Here is a 15,472-nt window from a genome sequence, read left to right as displayed (position 1 = left end):
TGCTGACCAAGTCACAGTGAAGCTGAAGGTAAATGAGATCTGACCCTGCTCCGACCAGCAGAGGGAGCTAAGACCAGCACATCCTTTAACCGTCCTCTGTTATCAGTGCATCTTTAAGGAACCGAGTACACCAAACCTGATACTCCACATCACATCTTTGAGACACAGTGCCTTCTTTATGCTGACACTACATTCATCTCCATACACCTGTCTTTCCAACTTATATTGTTTTCACACTCTTGCACCTTTTTTTGCGTTTCTCATTCATCTTTGAAGACACACGTGCATGCTTACTTACAGCCGCACATAATATACTCAACTAAAATATATATTTTTTTATGCCTAGTTAAATTTTCCATCCACATCACTTCCAGTTTGCATATGTAGGTGATGAGGGCAGTGATGCCACCGACATTTGGGTCAGAAAAAATGTCATGTGCTGGAGACACAGTACCAGCTTCAAATATAACTACTCTTTAACATAAAACTACTCAAATAAGAAGACAACTTCTTAGTTTTAAACTTGTGTTGGGGCTTGACAAACTGAAGTATACAAGGATGCTGTCTCCAGTATACTATTATACAGTATATAATTAATTTAGAGAAACAATGGGCAAGAGAAAGATGACAGGATCTATGATTAATCAGCAAACACATATTAGTAGTGCTTTTTCAAAATTAAAACTGTTAAGCAACACTGAAAGCGCAACAGAATGGCTTGTTGAGCACACGAGCCAGATTTTCACACTCCAGCATACACCTCTGCTCAATATTGAGATATTCTGAGCACGTTACATAACAACAGAGGCTGAAGTTCAAGGATACTACAAGTGTGTAAAAACAGGCATGTGAAATATAAAAATAAACCTAAAAAAAAAGGAATTTAAAACTACTGATATACTGTAAACAACCTAACACCAATAACATCTACAAATAAATCAAATTAAAACTAATTTCAGACTTTCAGAGATAGATGTAAATGTAGTTTCAGTTAAAAGCATTAAGCATACAATACTTTCATAAACTCAGCAGGAAGCAGGAATGCAAAAATGACAAAAATGGAGTGACGGCAGCGATGTGGGGTAAGAAAACTGATGATGGATGATGGAGAACAGTAGTTACTTTACGGTAACCTTCAGCCTCCAGAACAAGGACAAACACAAGAGATGGAGCGAAACAAGAGGCGGACATGGAGGATACTGTCTGCAGAGTTAGTCTGCTGGTGAAAAATAACATTGTTGAGCATTAAGTTCTATGAAATGCAAATGCAACTACTGATTATGTTCATTGTTTGTTTTATAAATGTGAGAAAAATGACCATCACATGCTCCCAGAGGCCGACTGTCAGACTTACAAGGTCGTGTTTTGTCCAAACAACAACTTCAATCTTAAATATATTGAGTTTACTATCATAGGCAAATACAAAAACACAAGATTTTGAAATGGAAGAATCGTTTCAGCGCTAAAATGGCTGAAGTGCTTTTCTACAAACTGTCTTTACACAGCGATGAGCTCACAGCTGAGACTGTTTGCATACTTCTTCACTCCAAGTCAAACCAATGTTTACAAAGATGCTGTAAGCTTTTTCATTCACTGACAGATTCACCATATGACTGAAAACAAGCTCAGGTCCTAAATCTTTTTAAACATTCAGCAGAGTAACTACAGCGTAGTTATCTTCTTTACATCTGTCGAGGATTTTGTTTAAATGAAGAGGAAAGGGATGCAGGCAAAATATTGATCCAAGAGTTATTTCTGTCACAGAGAACAAACCCTGACAAATATGGTCATACCAAGAGCAGGCCACACTTTCCACATGCACGCACACAGTCAGTGTCCGATGCAGAGGCATTTCACCAGTGTGTAGGCAATTATAAGGTCCGTGCCTGAGGGGCTGCAGAGGCCAAAGTCACAGTGCTCTATGCTCTGACAAATATTTTCTCCATTAACAGCAGACTAACTGTCCTGCACTGCCTCGAGCTCCGCTATACATTCTCCTTCACTTTGCAGGGAGAAAGCAGGGGAATAATGGGTGAAAGGAAAAAGTCACGGGACAGAGGCAGAGGGGGTGGACGACCTGCTAATGTGTGAGTAGGGGCTGAAAAAGAGAAGAGGACATGATTAATGTAGTCAGGATCTACCTCCAGCTGTCAATAAAAATGAATAATTTACTGAAAAGACATCCTGAATCTGTCTGTCCGTGTCCTTCTGACCAAACTGGGTTAGAAAAGGAAAAACAACGAGGACACAGCGATCAGCTGGGGCGACCTGATCCATGTGGTTAGATAGATTTTTGTGCAGGAAATGAAATATGGATGTGTGAGTGAGAGCAAATACTGTTAGCAAGGTTCCTTCACCATCCACGGTCAAATTCAAGCACTTTTCAAGATGTCTTTTCAAGCTTTTCCAGCACCGTAAATCACATATTTATATAAATGTACTGTCAAGAAAAAAGTTTCATGTTTCAAAACTGTCACCTCTCTGTGAGTAGACCTGACATCTTTAACCTGGCTGAGACAATATAAAACAATTATGAAAGTAATGCAGTTACAATCTCAAGTTTCAGTTTCAGTACAGTCTCGAGCACTTAATCCAAAATCCAAGCACTTTCAAACCTTGAAAACACATCATAAATCAATGGTTTTCAAAGATATCCCGTACGAACCCTGTGTTTCTGTACAGCAGTGGTGACAGAGAGAGGGATTATAAAGGGAAGCTGAACCTCACTGGAGGAGAAGAACGAGATAATGATAATCATAATCACACTGAGATGATGTCAGCGCTCATGTAGTGGTTAGAAAAGTCCTCTGTGTAAACACTAGGTGGCGACATCCAACTTTCTCACAGAGCAGCCGACACTGTGCTGACTAAGGGCTGGCTGACAGTGCATGTGCGTGTGCCAAGTCTACATACATGTGTGCTTACATGTGATGGAGGTGCGGGATGACCTTGTGAAGCTGCTGCATGCAGGAAGAACCTCCTTCATCCTGAGCCGATACCGCTCCGGTCCCCGAGGAGCGACCCCCTCCTCTTCGATCCAAACTGATTTAATACGGCGCGGGGGGGAGATGCATGCTTAAACATCATCTGAACAAATGTCTGTTTACTACATCAAAGGTTTTTATTTATACGAATGCGTGTGGTGGAAGTTGATTTTTCCGTATCAACCTACACAGCACTTGCGTTTTCTTTTCTTTTCCTGCCTACTGAAAACATTAGGCTGCCGCAACAGTAAAAATGAGTGATGCACAATCTCCCCCCTCCTCCCCTCCTGCCTCTCTCTGTTGCTCACTTAATCTCTCTCGTGTCTCTCTCCCTCTAAATGTGCATCCACAGTGTTTTAGCGCAAACTCAGAGGCCGACTCGGAGAGGGAGGTGTTAACAATCGAAGGCATGATCTTTCAGCGACGTGCCGCAAGTACCTGCTGCAGAGTGAGGGGAAGGAGTTGTAGTCCGTAGTGAAGCAGGAGGATTGATTATGGGAGGGATGGAGGAATGTACTCTAGGAGGGAGGGAGGGAGGGAAGGAGGAAGGGAAGGGGGAGGGCACCTGGCTCTGCATCTGCTCGGGAAAAATCTCTGGGGTCAGCCAATTAGAGGCTGGGTGACACCACTATCCTCCCAGCTAGCTAGTAAATCCTGCGCCACAAGACAACCCACGTGCCTCTGTTGAATGAACGTGTGAGCTCATACACGGGCACACGAACAAGCCTGGCAACACACACACACACACAGAAAATATAGAGGTACACAGTGAGAGGAGAGATGGTTAAACGACGAACACAGTGGCCACGGTCACTTGCTTTAATGGCCTCTTAGAGATGAGCTGTTCATGTTTTTAAAAGCGTTGACTTATGTCGTTCAATCATCATCGAAATAACTGACATACATCACAACCACAGAGGGGTCGTAGCTCACACGTGTGGCAGCATGTAACCCATCATTCTTATACTATGTGTAGAAAATCCACGTCCTTTTTGACAACCTTGTAAGATTTATAGCCACGTAAGAGAGCTTCGGTTTTATGTCCGTCATATCACATCAGGTGGAGATGCTTAATTGTCACCAAAAATGTCCAAGTTTTTTTTCACCTATCGTCGTGAGATTAAAAGATTATTCTCGACCTTGGAAACAACAGGAAGTGAGAAAATGGAAATCTGAACGTCTACGTTTCCGTGACCTGCTGAGGAAGATCATGTGATGTGATCAAAAGCTTAACGACAGCTATTGAGTCGACCTCTGGCTATTTGCAAAGTCAAGGATGAAATCTCCTGATTCGGGTGAACTAAACCATTAAAGCGTTGACAGATAAGCTTCATGTTTGCCGTGTTGCTGAATGACTTGTAACGTAAATGTTAAAGCTACCACAAGGAATATTTTAATTGGTTATGAAACAGTCTCAATCTAATACTGATGCCTTTATATGACCTACATAAGCTTCATTTTCCCAGGTAAAGTTAAAGTGAGTGGTATGTTAGCCAGTTTAAAAGAGGCATGAGGAGATATTTCTTTGGATAATTTATTATATTTTGTGGTTTTGACAGTGGAAACACTACCACTTTTGTCCACAGTGGCCTCCAAAATCAACAAAATATCAAAGCTCCTTGCAGTAGCTTTAAATACAGCTGAGGCGAATGGGAACGCTTTTAGTTTTGCAAGTATTTTGTCATAAACCAAAGTGCTGGACAACCAAAAATGTTTGACCATATGGTGGTGTACCTGAGAGAGATATAACTCTGTAACAAACGTCGTGGTGGCACCAGACTCAGATTAATGACTAATAAAAGTGTAGCCTGCGATCAGAAATCAACATTAACTGTGTGTGTGTGTGTGTGTGTGTGTGTGAGTGAGGCAAAGAGGGTTTTAATTGAGGATCCTTTTAAAAAAAATGTACGACTGTATCAGCAGCATCAACAAATCATTAAACCATTTCCACAGTTTGACACTTGAGCGTAATTATGGAAAACAAATGGCAGCCGGAAATAGTTTGTGTCTCCACGCTGTATTTTGCAGCATGAAAACAGTGGCAAGAGTTAACTGTTAAATAAAAGAAGTGCTGGTTACAGACAATCTTTCAGCCGAGGTAATTAACTGATAAGTGTTCGCTCGTGCTGCTGCAGATGGCGAACCTTCAACACAGGCCTGGACGAATGAATGAAGGTCCCGTTAACATTTTATTGGCCTTCCTCCTGGACAGCCCGGCCTCGTAGTGCACGCTGGTCCGGATGAAGAGGACCAGATCAATGTGACATCACCTCTCTCTCCAGGGGATTCAGATGAAGGGGTTTACAAATGGCTAAGCTTTTAATAACAGGTCCATGATGCTATGACACTTTCATGACACTTGGCACGAGGATTAGATGACTCAAGAAATCTGCGCTCCGCTAAGTAAGAGTTGTCAACGGGGAGCGTAAAGCGATACTCCGAGGAACCGACCAAGTCCTGGTCTCATAATGTCATCGTCTGTAACAGTCATAAAAATAAATCTGGATCTGTTTCTTTGAAGCCCCACCAAGCTGCTGTAACATACAAACTGTGTTTCAGGACGCCACGATGGATTGGGACGGTTTAATTCAGTCGGGAAATTCAGAACTACAATCATCAAGTCAATCTTCTTCTTCTTCCCAACGCATTAAATGAATCAGACGTTCTCTATTGTCCGCACTCAGACAACTGGAACTGAGAATTACAGCCGGGAAGCTGCGCTGCTGTAATGACCTACTGTCCTGCTGGGTTTGAATTGAATTATTCCTCTACCCTCCGGTGGACAGAAAAAAAAAGGAATCATCATATCAATCAGGTAAATAAGACACCAGTCATTCAATACAGAGGAAGAGGGTGCAGAGTCACCCTGGGGTCACCCACACTCCTCTGATATTTCACTCCTTTTTGCTTTCATTCTCCTCTTCTGTGGCTCTGCCCCTCGGCTATACTCCCTCAGTCTGAGCGTTCATCTTCACACTCGATCACTAACATATAAGGTGCCTCCTACACACATACAAATGCAGACCTACACTGAACTGATCGCCTTAAACACAAAAACACACGCAAACTTGCAAAGCACATAATTATATTGGCATATTTTGCCACCTAAGACACAAAGACTTAGAGCCTAACAGCCGTGCTAGCAGCTCTGTGAGGCTGACCCAGCGTTGCTTTGAGCTAAAGGCTCGACTGCTAATGCTAACATGCTAACCTGGTATACTGTTTAACATGTTCAGCATCTTTATTTTGCACGTTACAATCGCCAGAATAAAATGTTGACGTTACACCTTCGTACAAACCATGGCCATGTTTATTTGTACTTTTCATACGTCTCATACAGTATCACCATTTCCTGAAGTGATGTACTTCAGATTACATGAACATTTATACGCTGAGTTCTCATCTGGAGGTATGAGGAGATGGTGGTCGCAGCAAGATGAAATGGCTGCCAAGCAGCAGACCACTGCTAGAATCCAATCAACTGCTGGATATTTTCAATGAGACCGCAGGACTTTTACAGCCATGTTTGTGGCGACCAACCCAGGTTTTATTTGTTTTGTTTTACTTGGGCCTTTCATGGCTTTATTGGACAGGACATCTTAGAGATAGATGACAGGAAATGGGACAAGCGAGAGGGGATGACATGCAGTAAAGGGCCGCAGTTTGGACGCTCTATACACTGAGGTACCGGTGAACCCCAAACCCAGGTGTTTTTGGTCAAAGTGAGGTCTCTTCCTAACCCTTACCAAGTGTTTTTTGTGCCTAACCATATCTAAACCTCAGCGTTGTTTCAACATGCAACTGAAATAAATGAATTATACAGAAATGTAAAGTTTCCACATATCCACTACATGTGAAATGTAAGATATAAAATATGAACTGTCCAAATGTTTATTCGTGGTTTGCAGAAACGTACAATATCAAGAGCTTTTCTGGCGATCGGTTACGTGTAAGCATGCTAACATTTGATAATTAGCACTAAATGTAAAATACAGCTGAGGCTAGCAATGCTGTTAGCTTTGCAAGTATTTTGTCTTAAACCAAAGTGCTGGACAAAAAGGAACTTTGAACACATGGTGGCACAAGATGAAAACTTAAAAGTATCCTGATAAAGATATAACTATGTGTAACAAACGTCGTGGCAATCCATCTGATAGTTGTTGAGATATTTCAATCAAAAAACAAAATTTCAACGTGGTGGCACAAGAGGAAAAGTCAGGGCATTGCTAAAGTCAGCCTGATACATCATCTGGAGATCATGAATGTTTGTTTCATGACATTGATAAACCATTGGTTTCATGGTTTGAAACGGCTGACAGACTGACAGACATTACCATCCCGAGCATCGAGGTGCTACTGTGTTTAAAAACAGCAAAGGGCTCTGCAAACAAAGCATCATCATTCATACTTATCTGCTCATTTAATCTCTGTTCGTCTGCTGGAGCGTGAATGAAGTGACAACACCTTAAGGTCAGTAAGGTGAATGGGGATATCAAAATGCATTAAAATTGCACCAACCACCTACTGCACAAATGATAAAGCTCAGCTGATTAAAGCCGAACACACAGGACAAATAAAACCTTTCTCTACAGAGCAAAACAGAGCAGATCAATACAGTGAGAGGAAGGCTGCACACTGCAGAGGCTCCCAGCTATCGTACACATCAGTCCAAGAGATGCTGCAGAGTCTGAGGATATCAAGACAGGACTCAGAGTACCTGGACATCAAACCGCACTAAGCTCCCTATCCCACCTCCGGTCCGTTCCTCCCTCCTCTCTCATCAGCCAGAAGGAGCTTAAAGGGGAAGAGCTCAGGTTGGGTAACGGACACCAAAAGCCTTCCTTTTTTTTTTTTCACAACAAGCCGTCCAGCAATGACCTATCAAATTCCTCTAAGAAGATATCGCCCTCCTCCTTTTCTCCTTCGCTTTCTCTCCCTCTCTTCCCTCTTTATTTGGGCATGATGAGGATCCATTTCAATAACCCTGATCTCTCAATTCCTGTTTCAGGGAGTTACGTAACAGCTGCACTATTAGAATAACAATTGGGAGGAGAGATTAGCGCAATCGGCCAAGGAGAGAGATAGAGAGGAAGATGAAGGGAGGGAGGGAGGGAGGGAGGGAGGCAGGGAGGCACTAGGAGGGAAGTCTAAGGAAGCCCCTCACGATATGACACATCGTTTCACGTGCTGTCTCACAAATGAATAGATTTAACTGTGCAGTGGGAGGACAAACACAGACGGCTGCTGCCACTGTTCATATTTTTTTGGGGAGGTTTAACAAAAAAAAACCTGTGTTGGAGACTAATGCTTTGTTGAAAGCACTGCAGTCCTACGTGTCAGATCGGCTTCATTTACAATCATCAGCCAGGAAGAACACGCCGACAAAATGCTCCCTCTGTTATTACAGAGACAATAACACACAATAAGCAGGTGCTGATGCTTGTGGATTCAGTGTTCAAAACCAGAGGATGAATCACCGCAGTGAGAAAAAACATGGTGAGAAAAGCTTCATCGCTGATCAACAATTTAAAAATATCCTCCGGCTCTTTGGAGTTTTTGGGAAAGCCGAACCCCTGCAGAGAGGGAGCGCCTGCTGGATGCTTGATGTTATTTTTTCTCTTGTTTAATTTATCATTTTTTTATTCTAACAAAGACTGGAGAGTACCTTTAGAGCAGGATAGTCGTCTCGTCTCTCTAATCAAATAAACCTAACTGGGTGTGGTGGGGTATCTGCGTTGATAACACTCAGTCACTGCTAGCTCATAAATAAGAACCCGCTATCGCCTAATAAAGGAAGGATCGAGGAGGAGAGAGGTGGGGGTTGGTGATTTGGCCTCACGTGCACCTTACATTCCCCCTTTAATTAAAGGAGAGTAGCCTGCAGCTCCCGGCCAACCTGCCCATAGCAGCACTTACTGTAGAGCCAGGGGGCTGGACGCAGAGACTCATTCCCAGGCTCCATCAACATGAGTGAGTGCCTCGGCCAGGCCTGCTGAGTCATCCGTCTGAGGGGGTTCCTCAGGGCCACCGGGGCCGCAGCCCTCCCCAAACACACACACACACACACACGCTCAATCACAGTAACGTATGATACGGGACTCATTAACACACACACACACACATACCGGTGGAGATTGAGCTAGGGCGAGTGAGATGAATGAGCTGCTGGTTGGTTTCTTATGATGCAAGACGCTGACACACAAACAAGACTGAAGAAGAAGAAGAAACATAATGTTAACTCTGACACTAAACCCAAGATCTAAATAGAAATGCAGTTAAAGATAAAATATCGAACATTTCCACATTAAAATGTTTAAAAACGACAACACATTTGTTCGATATTTTGTTAAGTTGTCTACTAATTATCCCAAATGTTTCCAACGATGTTCAAACCAGGGGAGGTCTGTTATTAAATACAAGGTAACGTTCAGTCTCATTCAGGGGAAACATCAGATGATGACTTCATAGATTGAGGAAGGGAGTCGGCGAACATGACTAAACATAACATGAATAAAACTTTAATGCATTACCTCGTCCCTGAACATTTGTGCTCCCTCTTTAAACTCGTTCAATTAGACTTATAAGTTAAATTACATACCGTGCATTTAAATCCAGAAAACCCCGAATGCAGAGGAGTGTGAGAGAAAATATCAAATTGAATTCAGGTCGATTTTAAAAGTGAATTTACTTTAGAGTGGAGGCTCTCAACTTTTTTGCATGTGAGGACCAGCTTTAAACAATCCTCTCCAGATATATTTGAAAACATACAAAAATAATCTCTCTTCTCCACAAAGTTCCCCCTCAATCAAAAATACCCACTGTGCACCGTGTTGGACACCACGTCTCCTACTTCACTGAGAAGTCCATGATGAGATTTAAGGTGGACACAGAGAAAACTTCCCCTTCTCCATACAGCCTGCATCATTCTGCACAATAAAGCTCAAACATCCAAGTAGATTCATTAGAGGACTACAGGGGGGACTTAAACATCTGCATTCAGTCCAGGTAAGTCATCAAAATATATCGATAAATGACGTTAAAGTAAAAGTTCAAAAGTCATCTGATGCCTGGTCGCTGAGAATCACTAGTTTAGAGGAATAGTTGAACATTTCTGGAGATACACTTTGCTGTTAGCCTAGCTTCAGCTCCAGCTTCAGCTCCAGCTAATATAATATAATATGTTCAGGTTTGTGACATTCGACAGCCCTAAAGAGTAACTGATTGATCAGACAAATACGATAAAAAATAAGTGCTAATAGTTGCAGCCCTCGTTGGGAGGACAGTCAATATCTCTCCACTGACACTCAGAAGAGGTGAAGTAACAGGTTTATATGCTCCCAATGGGAGACAAAGAAACTATTTACATGTTGTAGAAGCCAATAAAGAAATTGATTACTATCTGCCATTAGTCTGACCTGAAGAAATGCTTAATTTCACAGATCACAGCAGCACAGTGTGGGGCAAAGGTAAGCAGAGCTCATCAGCAGACAGGTGCAAGATTTGGCTCTGATGGGCTTAGTCACTGCTGCAGCTCCGCTAATCCACTGCACCAAACGTGAACACACACTCGAAACACACACAGTCATTCATACACATAAACACGGCATCAACACCTAGACGGACGGCGCTACAGTACCAATCTGTCTCAGACATCAACACATTAACCTCAGTGAAGGCTCTGCTTCCTGTTGGGGCGGGGAGGGGAAGAGATTTTTGGAGGGCAGACAGAGACGAGGCTGGAATGCTGATACACCAGCAGCCACCTCTGCTTTATATGAAGATGGAGATAGCACTTAGACACTTCTGTCACCAGTGCAAAGTCCTGCACCGCGGCTGATGCGGCTGATTTTTTTACCTTTAAGATGCCTGACGGCCTGCGATACACATCTGCTGCCAACACCTCTGAGCGCCAGACAATATAACAACAAAGGAGCCATAGTGCATCCTGACCAGACTTACTGTATTGATGAGTCTGAGTATCAGCACCACTAATGGGTCAGTCCTCGGCTCGGCCACGGTGTGTTTCTCTGCACTTCACAGCCTCCCGACTTACAGTTACACGTGCCCACAAAAGATGACCACTTAGCTACAAACACAGACTTTACATCAGATCTTCAGAATCTCACATTAATACAGTAATACAGAGCTGCAACGTCGATCATTTGAAAAAGCAAAACTGACAAATATTTGATGGTTCTTTGGTTGATGTCATCAACTTGGGCTCAAGGAAATTGTGACAGTGATGTTTTAAAGACCAAACAATTCATTGTTTAATCAATAAAAACAAGACAATAATTATAATAATAATTGTCAACTGATAATGTAAACAATCACCAGTTACAGCTCTACAACATCACATGTGATGACTATAACTCGGCTATAAGTTGTTACTAGAGCAAAAACGTCATTGTTTCTTTTCTAGAAGTAGCAGCTTTTGTCCCAACATGCTACATAACATATATTCTTATTTCCTGGCAGAAAAAAGTTTCAGATTTAACTTCAGAAATTGATTTGGATTATAATTTGTATCTGAGATATTTGGATTATTTGGATATTTTGTCCAAAACCACAAAAACAGCGAGGAAAATTCATTTTTTCCTGACAAGAATTTGCTGCTTCCAGCTTCTCAAATGTAAACACTTCAATGAAATGTATAAACTGCCACTGAGACAATATATATATGTATTTTTTAATGGATTGATATTGAAAATAATCATTAGGTACAACCGTACTCACAACAATATAAACTAGAATGGCACTCAGTAGAGAGCATACCTCCGCCAAGGCCCAACACTCCCCTTTAATAGAGCCTAATCCAATATCTAACTCAAGAGACAATCCATAACTGTTTAACCGTCACTGAATGGTCATCAGATCTAGGATCCACATCCAGTTGTCAGTCTCTCACATACACCAGCCGCCCTAAATACACCAGATTTTTTTTAATGTATTATTCCCAAAAATGCCACAAATAGAAAATCCTGGATCCGTCCCTTTATCTGGATCTGTACCAAAAGTTAATGGGGTCTTTTCTGTGCTGAGACTCATCCTCCATCCACGTTTCATGAAAATCTGTCCAACAGAACAGGTGAAACATAACCTCCTGGGTGGAGGTAATCTAAATAGATGCATGTAAAGCGATTAGGGATGCACGATATGCTTCTTTTTCAGCTGATACCGATAATTACCTGCTTCTCATGGTGGATAGCGATAAGATGTCAGATAATGTTCCTGAGCTGTAGTTGATGCACATCTAAGGGGGGTTTGTAGTGAGCAAATATCCCAGAGCTCTATTAAGATTTAAAACTCCCTCCTCTCTGACCCCTCATACATGTACTGCAACTTGTAATCACGTTGTCTTCCTCTGAAACTGTAAAAAAAAACATCGGCAGTGTGTCGTTTTGTTCTTCTTCTCCTTCTTCTCTGTGTTTATTAATGAATCACAAAATCAAAAGAATGAATAAATGCTGCACTTATAAGTCAATGAAAGCAATGTTGCTTTGTATTATCTGTTTATCTGCTATAATTTCATCATCGGCCAATAGCAGAAATTTTCGTGCATCCCTGAAAGAGATTTGCATTCCCACATAACAACCTTATCACCAGAGTAATACTCGCTGAGACACGAAACTCTTTCATGCTCCAACCGAATGGACAAAAGGCAAATGACACCAGGGAGAAATCCATATTGTTGCACGCAAAAATACTGCTCTGGACGTACATCCTGAATGGGATTACAGTATTGGATTTGTGAAACGCCCTGCGGGGCTCACCAAGTACTGATCACATACGGTAGCACTAAAACAATTGGTAACGAGATGAAGCGCTTCTCCAAATGGTCATAAAGTGTCCGATGACTACCGGCTCTCAAGACAAAATTAAAGATTGTTTTCTGAAGAATTCAGAGTTAGATGTTAAATTCTCACTTGCACTATTTTCTATTTTATTCTTGTCTTTCTACTTTCTATTTGTATTTAAAGCGGTGAATTAGATGCAATGATTGAAAATGCTTTCATTCACCGACCACCAGAGTTAAGCAGCCGATATGTGAAGAAACAGCCTGGTGAGAAAAAAAATGTCAGGAGCACATTTCCTGTGACCTTGTGTTAATCATGAATCTTTAAAAAAGCCTAAAATGAAAATTGCACCTGATACATTTTTTTTTTTTTGCCATTTTTTTCTGTCATGCTGATACGAGACAAACAATACGGGGTCATTCTCGGCCAGGTAAACCACTTCACGCCGAAGCAGCTTCAGATGTCGACACGAACGCACATACAGAATGAGGTGAAAATAGGTGCTGACTCGGACAATGGCGCTTTGTTCACATCCTGACAATGCTCATTTTTCAGAAGGGGGCGAACTCATCAATAAAAGTAATTTGAGGACAACATTATCCACTGCTCAGCAACTGACCTGCGCCGTATAATACCACTACACCATGAAGCCAATTAAAATGGCACTTTCACCCTTTGATGACGGATTGTTTGCTTTATGACCGGGGGACGTTCATCAGCGGACACAGATTTGTGTTCCAGCGAGGGGGCTGGAAATAATCACCAAAAACACTGATATACATTAGCCACAAACAGTAGATTAAAAGGGATTAAAACGATAAAGAGGATAAATAAAAGCCTGAGCAAAACAAATACAGGCCTCGTTCATTTTATTACTGGAAAATAAATGAGGCTTTTTTTTTCTGCACGACCTCGACTAGCAGCCCCGGAGGCCGAAAGACCGAGGAGGACTGAACCAGATGAAGGTTTAAGTAACCGTCTGACTGAGTGACATTCTTTCAGAGCCCTGCTGCGGTGAATAAAAAACACCCATGGCGATAAATAAATCAACCACTTTGACCTGAAACAATTCATTGTACAGGCATGTAAAGATCAATGACAGTAGCTATGAGTGATCCTTCATATCATAACTCAAAACACATGCAGGATGAGGCCTCCGGTGGAGAAGGAAACAGAAGCTTACGTAACAAAAAGTCTGTTTTGCTGGTGAAAAAAAAAAAAAAAAGATGCAGGAGAAACACTGTGTGTGAGTTATTATGTATAAGGTGCTTGAATAATAAAATGTGGTTCTGTCACAAGAGGTATTGACCTTGCCCGCACCGCAAAGATAGGGACACTCCCGAGCTGCAGGTTGATACACAAGACAGCTGACGGAAACAACTGCCCGAAAAAACTGGTGTCGAGTGGCGAACAAAGAAAACAGCCCAAGTGCAACGGTGGTTTTGTTAACCGCCATGCAACGTAGAGAAACACAATCAAGTCAACTTATGAATTACTGTAGAGTTTGACGACAGAGCTGCGGGCGTCCGAGAGGGAAACAAAGAGGGCACTGGAGAGAAAAGAAAGAGAAGATAAAGAGAGAGAATTCCCCCAGTATTAACATCTGCTCCAGAAACCAGGAATGGCTGTAAGCCGGTGTTAAAAAAAGGAAGAGAGGTTTGGGAGGGGGAGCTGGAGGGGAGTCAGAAAGCTTATTTGAAAGACTTAAGCTGCATGGTTACGTAAGTGATATGGGATCCTCTGAAACCACACACTTTCAGTCAAAGTTGGGCTTGCATTAGTACCCTCACCAGAAATCTCATCCATACTGTAGGAGCTCTCCTTTCTTGATTTTCATCTCGCCAGATATGCACATTCTGCACTAACATACATGCATAAAACACACACACACACACTGCCTTCCTCTCTGCACCGCCTTTCACACTGCTTGAGCAAAATTAAAAAGGGTTGATAAGATCTGCCTGTTAGAGAGGTGAGAGGTGATGAACATGGAGAAACCGTAACTCAAGAGTCACTGCAGACAGAGAGGAGGCATGTCAGTGACGAAAGGGTCAAGTCTGACTTTCCAACAAAAAGAGCTGACGAGCAAACCCTCACTGAGACATCTAGCCCAGGTGTATCTGAGTCATACCACCTTTCCCTCTCTTCTCTCTTTATCCTTGATTTTGCTCAAATACACCTTCCAACCCCTTGTCATCCGACATTGTACAAGCACAACAGAAAGAAAAAATCTGATCCCTATACCAGCCTTTCAGCCCTTCCTCCCCTCTTATGGGAAAGTGGAAGCTGTACTGTGTTTCTGTCCATAACACTGTCTCTACTGCATCAGCATCAGATTGGTTTACAGCCAGCTGGTGCACGGTGCAGGCTCACAGGGCGGCCGGATTCATACTCGTTTTGATGAGGACCGATTTGCCACCAATACACAACAGCACAATCTAACGGATGACTCATTTTCATTAATGAGTTTGAGTGAAATCCGATGAGAGGCCCGAGGAATAAAGTAGACTCCGCAGCTCGATGATACGTCCCTGCAGTCGGAAAGGCTGGCGGAGAGCGGAGATTTATTGTTTACAACGAGCCCTGCGAGCTCTGCCTGGGACCTCTCAGTCAGACAGAAGCCTGCAGGTTTGTGTGCTCTGCGGTCATTACAATGCCAACATAGAGGGGGAAAAAAAGCTGAGAGCAGAA

At 42.4% G+C, this 15,472-nt stretch overlaps 1 protein-coding gene across 1 annotated transcript in view; it reads right to left on the bottom strand.

The window, feature by feature from the left end:
• ank1a (ankyrin 1, erythrocytic a) overlaps positions 1–15,472 on the bottom strand; it is a 105,036-nt gene that overhangs the window by 72,750 nt on the left and 16,814 nt on the right. The gene's annotated exons all lie outside the window — the stretch shown is intronic.

Source organism: Pagrus major, chromosome 5, assembly GCF_040436345.1.
Source record: "Pagrus major chromosome 5, Pma_NU_1.0".
Classification (NCBI taxonomy): Eukaryota; Metazoa; Chordata; class Actinopteri; order Spariformes; family Sparidae; genus Pagrus; species Pagrus major.
Note: the sequence above shows the minus strand (reverse complement) of the source record. Positions and strands in the feature narration are given on the sequence as shown.